This window comes from Nicotiana sylvestris, chromosome 6 (assembly GCF_000393655.2).
Source record: "Nicotiana sylvestris chromosome 6, ASM39365v2, whole genome shotgun sequence".
In the NCBI taxonomy this organism is placed as follows: Eukaryota; Viridiplantae; Streptophyta; class Magnoliopsida; order Solanales; family Solanaceae; genus Nicotiana; species Nicotiana sylvestris.
Genome location: NC_091062.1, coordinates 179,374,161 through 179,382,988, shown reverse-complemented (window position 1 = coordinate 179,382,988; position 8,828 = coordinate 179,374,161).

The following is an 8,828-nucleotide window of genomic DNA, read 5'->3' as shown; positions in this document are numbered from 1 at the left end:
ACCAGAATAGTACATGTGATAACTACATCGAAAGCCTTAGCCTCGGGCTTGGATGGAAGAGCATAACATCGGGGCTGGGCCCCACCACCCTGAACTACATCTCTAGGACGGCCTGCTGCTAGCTAGCCTCCACCTCTAGCAGCCTGAGCTCGACCTCTAATACCTCTACCTCCACCTCTAGCAGCTCTACCCCCACCTCTAGCTGGCTGGGTGGGCTGTGAAACACCTGGTGCCTAAACCATAGCACGGAAACCCTGCTGAGAACTGCCCAGTGCTCGAGGGCAATATCTAGAAATTTGCCTCGTGTCGCCACAAGTAAAATAAGCCCTCGGCTGCTGGGGCTGAAGACCCTGAAAACTCTGAAGCGGGTGTGCACTGATAGGAGCTGGTGGTGCACTATAGGTCTGCTGATCAGAATACTGCATATAAGAACCACGACCACCTGAAGCACCGTGAGAAACTTGAAGAGCTGACTAAAAAGGCCTAGGATGATGGCCTCCAGACGAGGTACCATTAAATCAGTCGGAATGACGAGGCCTTTTGTCAGACCCCTGACCCCCTCCCTGCGGTAGAACCATCTCAACTCTCTTGGCCACATTGGCTGCCTCCTGGAAAGAAATCTCACTCCTAGTGTCCTTGTCCATATGAAGTCGAATAGGTTGGATAAGTACCTCAATGAACCTCCTCACCCTCTCTCTCTAGGTGGGAAGTATGATAAGAGCATGACGAGCCAAGTCGATGAATCTGGTCTTATACTGAGTAACAATCATAGAACCCTACTAGAGATGCTCAAATTGCCTCCGATAGGCCTCTCTCTGAGCAATAGGGAGAAACTTCTCCAGAAATAGCTAAGTAAATTGCTCCCAAGTCAAAACTGGTGATCCGACTGGTCTAGCCAAGCAATAATCTCTCCACCAAGTCTTGGCAGATCCAGACGAGCGAAAAGGAGCAAAATCAACCCTATTGGTCTCTACTATCCCCATGTTCCTCAGAACCTCAAAACAGCTGTCTAGATAATCCTGGGGATCCTCAGAAGACGCATCGCTGAAAGCAGTAGTGAAGAGTTTGGTGAACCTATCCAATCTCCACAAAGCATCGGTAGACATAGCTGCTCCATCACCGGTCTGAGCTACCACACCCGGCTGAACTGCTCCAAGCTGTTGAACTGCTGGAGTCTGAAACTGGGAAGCTACCTGCTCCGTAGTGCGAGTAGTAGGAGTCTGGGTTCCTCCTCCAGCCTGAGAGACGGCTGGTTCTATAGGAAGCAAGCCTGCCCGGGTGACACTATCCATAAGGCCCATTAGATGGACCAAAGCATCCTAGAGTACTGGGGTAGCAATAAACCCCTCTAGGACCTGAGCTGGGCCCACCGGAACTGCCGAGGTAGGAACCTCATCATCAAAGTCAACCTGAGGCTCCGCCACTGGTGCTGCTACTTTGGGCTAAGCTCTGCCCCTACTTCGGCCTCGCCCTCTACCCCTCGTGGGAGCTGCTGCTAGGGGCTCGGGCTGCTGGTCAGTGGATGAGGAAGCACTTGTTCTCGCCATCTACGAAAGAACAGAGTAGAAATTCAATTAGCATTAAGAAACCAAACCGCACGATAGGAAGGAATAAATGTGAAGCTTGTCTGTGAACTGTGAAACCCATATAACCTAGAGCTCTGATACCAACTTGTCATGACCCGGATTTTCCACCCTCAAGAGTCGTGATGGCGCCTACTGGTGAAAGCTCGGCAAGCCAAATTATTCTAATTACTTAACCTTTTCTAGTTTTAAACCATTATTAGTGATGAGTAGATATCATGCAAATAGCGGAAATAATTAAGCTGAAGACAAAATCTGATAATTTATCTTAATACAAACTACGAAAGTCTAAATACATCTCTACCCATAATTTGGTGTCAGTTTCACAGATGGTCTAAGAATAATACATACAAAGTCTAAAAGACAAAGATACACTATTTCTGAAATAAGTAAAGGAAACCGGATAAAGGAAAGGTAGGAGGTGATGCCAAGGCCAGCGGATGCCTGCAGGACTACCTCGGGTAACCTGCTGGACTGAAGGCAGCATCCTCACTGTGGTCCAGCGCTCCGATATCAGTTTCTGCACACAGTGCAGAGTGTAGTATCAGCACAACCGACCCCATGTTCTTGTAAGTGCCTAGCCTAACCTCGACGAAATAGTGATGAGGCTAGGACCAGACTACCAAATAAATCTGTGCAGTTATATCATATATAACGAAAATAGAAGCAGATAATTACAATTAAAATTGGGCAGGGGAAACATGCTTCGGGGAATAAGAGATAACAACAGAATATCAAGAGAATATAATGAAACCAAAATCCAATTACTAACAAGGATAAGAAAAAAAATGTAGAATTCGCTTTCATTTCACATCTTGCTGCAGGCGTGCAACCCAATCCCATTTCATATATCTCGTTGCAGGCGTGCAACCCAATCCCATTTCATATACCTTGTTGCAGGCGTGCAACCTGCTCCCATTTCATATATCTTGTTGCAGGCGTGCAACTTGATCCCATTTCATATATCTTGTTGTAGGCGTGCAACTCGCTCCCATTTCATATATCTCGTTGCAGGCGTGCAACCCGCTCCCATTTCATATATCTCGTTGCAGGCGTGCAACCCACTCCCGTTTCATATATCTCGTTGCATGCGTGCAACCCCCTCCCATTTCATATATCTCGTTGCAGGCGTGCAACCCGCTCCCATTTCATATATTTCCATGGCGGCGTGCCACCCTATCCCATTTACAAATCAACAACAATCACAAAAGAATCTCGGCAAGGGAACAATAATATTTCAACAACATCCTGGCAAGGGAAGAGTAATCTCCAGAAAAACATCCCGGCAAGGGAACAATAACATCCCGACAAGGGAATAATAATGATAATAACATCCCGGCAAGGGAACAATAATGATAATCCTCATATGAAGCGCACCACAATGGATTCATAACAATTACAATACAAGACTCAGGGGCATGCTTGACACCGACATATAGATACTCGTCACCATGCCTATACATCGTGCTCCATAATTAACACATAGCAAATAAGACATGACTCCTAATCCCTTAAGCTAAGGTTAGACCAAACACTTACTTCGATACCACGAACACAATTCAAGCCTCTACTATCGCTTTACCTCGTGATTCTACCACCAATTCGCTCGTATCTAGCCATAAGTTACTTAATTACATCAATAAATGCTAAATGAATCAATCCTAATGCATGAAAATGAGTTTTCTAAAATTTTACCGAAAAAGTCAAAAATCGCACCCGATCCCACATGGTCAAAATCTGAGGTTCGAACCAAATCCTGATTACCCATTCCCACGAACCCAAATATATAATTTGTTTTGAAATCGGGCCTCAAATCGAGGTCCAAATCCCCAATTTTTGAAAAACCTAGGTTCTACCTAAAACACCCAATTTCCCCCATGAAAATCATTGATTTTGAGTTGAAATCATGTGAAAAGATGTTAATGATTGAATAAAACGAGTTACAATTGACTTACAATTGAATTAGAGAAGAAGTTTTCTTTGGAAAATCGCCCAAGAGATTTTATGTTTTGAGAAGATGTGAAAAATGGTTGAAAATCCGTCTAAGTGTGAATTTACAGGTCTTTGATATCGCAAATGTAACCAGGGTTCGCAATTGCGAACCCTTTAGGATTCTGAGGCTTTCGCATTTGTGAACACAATGTCGCATTTGCGACCAAGTAAATTTTCCGGTCTTCTTCGCATTTGCAATAGACCAATCGCAAATGCGAAATCGCATTTGCGATACAGGAGTCGCATTTGCAATTAAGGAAGTAGCTGGGGGGATCACATTTGCGAGATAGTGCTGGCCTGGGCTAATTCGCATTTGCGACATAGCCTTCGTAAATGTGATCTCGCATTTCCGAGCCAGGCTTTGCAAATGCAAAGCCTGCAGGCCTGCAATACACCAGTTCAAAATCTGCAACATCCTATGTCAAAATTCCACTCCATGGCCTATCCAAAACTCACCCGAGCCTTCGGGGCTCCAAACCAACCATGCACACCAACCTAAAAATATCATACGGACTTGCCCGTGCATTCAAATCACTCAAATAACATCAACAACTATGTATTTAGTATCAAAATCATGAAATTTCTTAAGAACATCAAATTTTCTAATTTTCCCAAATAAGGTCTAATTCAAGTCATTTAAAGTCTGTTTCTTACCAAATTTCACAGGTTTGACTCAAATCATATATAAGACTTGTACCGAGCTCCGGAATCAAAATACGGGCCCGATACTAATGGTTTCAAACATAAATTCTTTACTTTACTTCATAATTAATTCAGCAAAACAATTTCTTTCAAAAATTTATTTCTCGGGCTTAGGACCTCGGAATTCGATTTCGGGCATACGCCCAAGTCCCATATTTTCCTACGGACCCTCCGTGTGACGACTCGGCCGGTCGTTTTAAGAATTAATGCCCTGATCCCCTATTAACTGCATTCCTCGAGTTTATTTCTGCTATGTTGATTTGTTGGGATGTTCGTTTTTGAGTTTCAGAGAGTTTTGGGACACTTAATCCCTAAATGAGAGCTTAAGTGTTGGAAAGTTGGTTGTAGTCAGAACAGTATGAAGACGGCCTCAGAATGGAAATTTGACGGTTTCGTTAGCTCTGTTAGGTGATTCCGGGGTTAGGAGCATGTTCAGATTGTGTTTTGGAGGTCCGTAGCTAATTTAGGGTTGATACGCCAAAAGTTGAATTTTTGAAGTTTTCTGTTCGATAGTGAGATTTTGATATGAGGAAATTTGGATTTCTTAGGCTTAAATCCTTGGTTAATTCGAGGTTTTGATGTTGTTTTAAGTGGTTTAAGGATTGGTACAAGTTTGAATAAGGTATTAGCTGATGTTTGTGCTTTTGGTTGAGGTCCCGGGGGCCTCGGGGTGATTTCGTAACGAGAAATTGAGGAACATGTTGTAGCTGCTGTATTTTTGCTGCTTCTTGTATTTTTGCATTTGCAATTTGGGGACCGTAGATGCAGAGCCGTAGAAGCGGCGTAGAGACCACAAAAGCGGAATTTGGGAATTCCTCAGGAACCGCAGATGCGGTGAAATGTTCATAGAAGCGCAACCGCTCCTGCGGTTAGAGTTCTGCAGATGCGGAAGCTGGCATTTAAATGAAAGTCGCAGATGCAACATAGTTTCTGCAGATGCGGTCCCAGGGCCACAAATGCGAGAATCGCTGGGCAAAACATATAAATAGCTGTTTTTGCGATTTTGAGAGAGATTTTTGAGGAAAACAAAGGGGAATCGCTTGGAGGTGACATCCTTGACTTCATAACTCGTTTTTATGTGATTAAAGACCTAATTAGTGGTGAGAAATTTGGGAAAAATGCTTAATTAGGGCTTGAGTTTTAGAGACCTTTAAATGAGGATTTGAGGGGTCATTTGGACTCCAATTTTAGTGTTCTTGCTATGTATATACTCGTGAGAGTACGAGGTTTCTGAAAATGTAAATTTCACCCGATTCCGAGACATGGCCCAAGGGGCATTTTGGTCATTTTAACTAATTTTGCATATTAGCTTAGAATTTAATTCTAGAATCAGTTACTTGAAGTGTTATTTATATTATGAAATTGAATTGAATAGATTTGGGCCATTTGGAGTCGAGTACTCGTGGCAAGAGCGTGGTTTCGAATTGATTTTTTAGCCGGTTTGAGGTAAGTGGCTTGTCTAACCTTGTGTGGGGACCTTCCCCTTAGGATTGGTATATTTGGTGATTGAAATGCCTTGTACATGAGGTGACGAGTGTGTACTTGTGGTAATTGTTGGAAATCCGATTTTCTTTAAGTAATTACTATTATGTTTCCTTTCCTGTTTCTATTACTCGCACTATTAAGCCTGATATTAGCTTAGGAAAGCATGTCTAAGTGACTTAATTGCTTTAATTGTTCAACCTGCCTTACTTGAATTCTATGCATCATGCTAGACTAGAATCACTTATTGCCTTAATATGAAATTTTATCATTTCTATATATCTTCCTGCTGCTGCTGCTGTGTATTTATTTTGGGACTACTGATGTGGGATTCCGGTAGCTCCCCCTTGTTTGTTTTCTTTGGGACTACGGGTTAGATTCCTTGTAGATCCTCATGCACATTTAATTTGGGACTACGGGTTAGATTCCCGGTAGATCCCGCTGCATAGTTATATGGAACTATGGGAATACACCCGGGTAGATTCCCCAAGTACTTGATGTTTACATTTGGGACTACGGAATAGGATTCTGGTAGATCCTCGCGCACTATGAGTTGGACTACGGGACAAGATCCCGAGAAATCCACTGGGTATGTACAGATGGGACTATAGGACGGTATCCTGGGAGATCCTCGATTGTTATTATTGGTGATGAGCTGTATTTCCTATCCATGTTTACCTTGTTTCTGTATAGTTGTTGTTGTCTTGTACATCCTATGTTATTTTACTACCGTACTTATTTTTACTGTCCTGTTCTATACTGTTGATCTTTATATTTTATTTAACCTCAGTAGGGCCCTGACCTTCCTCATCACTACCCAACCGAGGTTAGGCTTGGCACTTACTGAGTACCGTTGTGGTGTACTCATGCCCCTTCTGTGCATGTTTTTCATGTGCAGATCCAGGTACTGCTACTCAGGCCTACCATCCTTGAAGAAGGCGACTGCTCTAGAGACTTCAAGGTACATCTGCTGCGTCCACAGACCAAGAAGTCCCTTTCTACTCTAGCTGTCAAACATTGCCCTTCTGTATTTTTCTTTCTTGTTAGATATTCTGGAGTTAGACTGTTAGATATTCCAAAGGCTTGTGTTTCCGTGAGTTTTCGAGTTTTGGGATAGTGTACTTGGTTTGGAGAATGTTGTGTTGTATATGCCGAGCGATATTATAACTATTGTTCCATTCAGTTACTTTTGGTTTTGGTTATTTTCATCCGCAAGTTTCATTTATGTTCCGCATTTGTTACGCTTACCTAGTCGTAGAGACTAGGTGCCGTCACGACAGTTCATGGAGAGCAACTGGGATCATGACAAGTTGGTATCAAAGCTCTAGGTTCATAGAAATCATGGATCACAAGACGATTTATTAGAGTCTCGCTGATCGGTATGGAGACGTTTGTACTTATCTACGAGAGGCTATGTAACTGTTAGGAAAAGTCCACTTCATTTGATTTCCTTGTTGTGCGATATTTTGACATCACAATTCTAAACTTTTTTGTTCTATTCTCTCACAGATGGTGAGGACACGTGCTACTCAAGATGATCAGGCACCCGCACCCCCTACTGCAGCCGTCAGTGGCTGAGGTCGGGGCTGAGGTAGATGCCGAGGATGCGCACGTGGTGCAGCTAGAGCACCTGCACGAGCTGCTACCGAGGTACCACCAGCAGATCTAGCCGGAGTCTAGGCACCTGATATGCCTATTGCTACTACTATTCCAACTCTTCAAGAGACTCTAGCACAGTTCATGAGCATGTACACCACTCTGGAGCAAGCAGGGTTGCTTCCCTTTGCTGTAGCTACGTCTCAGGCCGGGGGAGGAGCACAGACTCCCGCCGCCCGCACTCCTGAGAAGCGACTGCATGTTGAGCATGTCCCTTAGATTATTCATGTGCCACCTGTAGTGCCAATTCAACCCGAGGACAGGGCAGCGGCTTCTGAGGATGAGCAGTTGAGTCTTGAAAGGTTCAAAAAGTACAAGCCCCTTGTATTTAGTGGTCTAGTATCGGAGGATGCTCCGGGATTTCTTGATGAGTGTTACCGCATTCTCCGTACCATGGGTATCTCAGGATCGAGCGGGGTTTCTTTCACTACCTTCCAGCTTCAAGGAGCCGCCTATGAGTGGTGGCGCACCTATGAGTTAGACAGTCCAGATGAGGCTGCTTCACTGACTTGGACTTAGCTTTTAGATCTATTCCTGATAGAGTATGTTCCTCAAAGCCTCTGGGATGCATCGCGCGTAGAGTTTGAGCATTTGCGCTAGGGTACTATGACTATCTCAGAGTATGTTGTCCATTACACTAGTTTGGATAGGCATGCACCAGCCTGGTTTCCAATGTCCGCGAGAGGGTTCGCCAGTTTATTGAGGGCTTTATTCCCAGCATCAGGTCTAGCATGGCTCGTGAGCGGGAGATGGACATTTCTTATCAGCAAATAGTGAGCATTGCTAGAAGGATTGAGGGTATGCATGCTAGAAAGAGAGAGAGGAAAGGGAAGCCAAGAGGTCTCGAGAGTCGGGCCATTATTCTGGTGCCCGTACCCCAGCTGCAGGTCATCATGGTAGGGGTTATATGAGTCACCATGTTCATTCAGCTCTTCCAGCAGCCAGTAGTTCTCCAGCTCCTCCTAGGCCTTAGGAGCCTTATTATGCACCACCTGTATGTAGCACGCCTTCTGCGCGGGGTGCTTTCAGAGGTCAGTCCAGCAGACCTGGCCCTAGCTATTCATAGCCACCATGTCCTCCCAGAGCTTTTTTTGAGTGTGGCGACACATGCCATATGGTGAGGGATTTCCCCTAACTTGGGAGGGGTGCACGTCCACAGACTTCTCAGCCACAGCGTGCCCCGTAGAGTTCTCATGGTATAGTTACCGCTCCAATTGCTACCCCACCTACTTAGCCAGCTATAGGTGGAGGTTAGGGAGGTAAAGGTCGCCCTAGAGGGGGAGGCCAGGCCAGATACTATGCCCTTCCTACCCATACCGAGGCTGTACAAGTATTATACTGGTTTGTCACATAGATGCATCGGTTCTATTCGATCCAAGCTCCACTTATTCTTATGTGTCTTCTCATTTTTCT